Genomic DNA, 236 nt, shown 5'->3' with positions numbered 1-236 from the left:
TTGACAAAAAATTAAAACGATGCCCATGTACCATGAACGATAGTTTAGCATATATTAATACAAATGTAGAATGTGTTTAGAAATTTTAAAACAACACTAAACACCATAGGCTTCAGTATATAAAACATTTACCGAAAAACTCAATATTTTCGTAGGGGGTTAGCACACATATTTTGAGAAAATTTCAAAAATTTCAAAAATACTGTTTTTATGCATAGTTGCATCTTTAACTGACA

The sequence above is a fragment of the Brassica oleracea genome, chromosome C5 (assembly GCF_000695525.1).
Source record: "Brassica oleracea var. oleracea cultivar TO1000 chromosome C5, BOL, whole genome shotgun sequence".
Classification (NCBI taxonomy): Eukaryota; Viridiplantae; Streptophyta; class Magnoliopsida; order Brassicales; family Brassicaceae; genus Brassica; species Brassica oleracea.
This window is presented reverse-complemented; position numbering follows the sequence as displayed.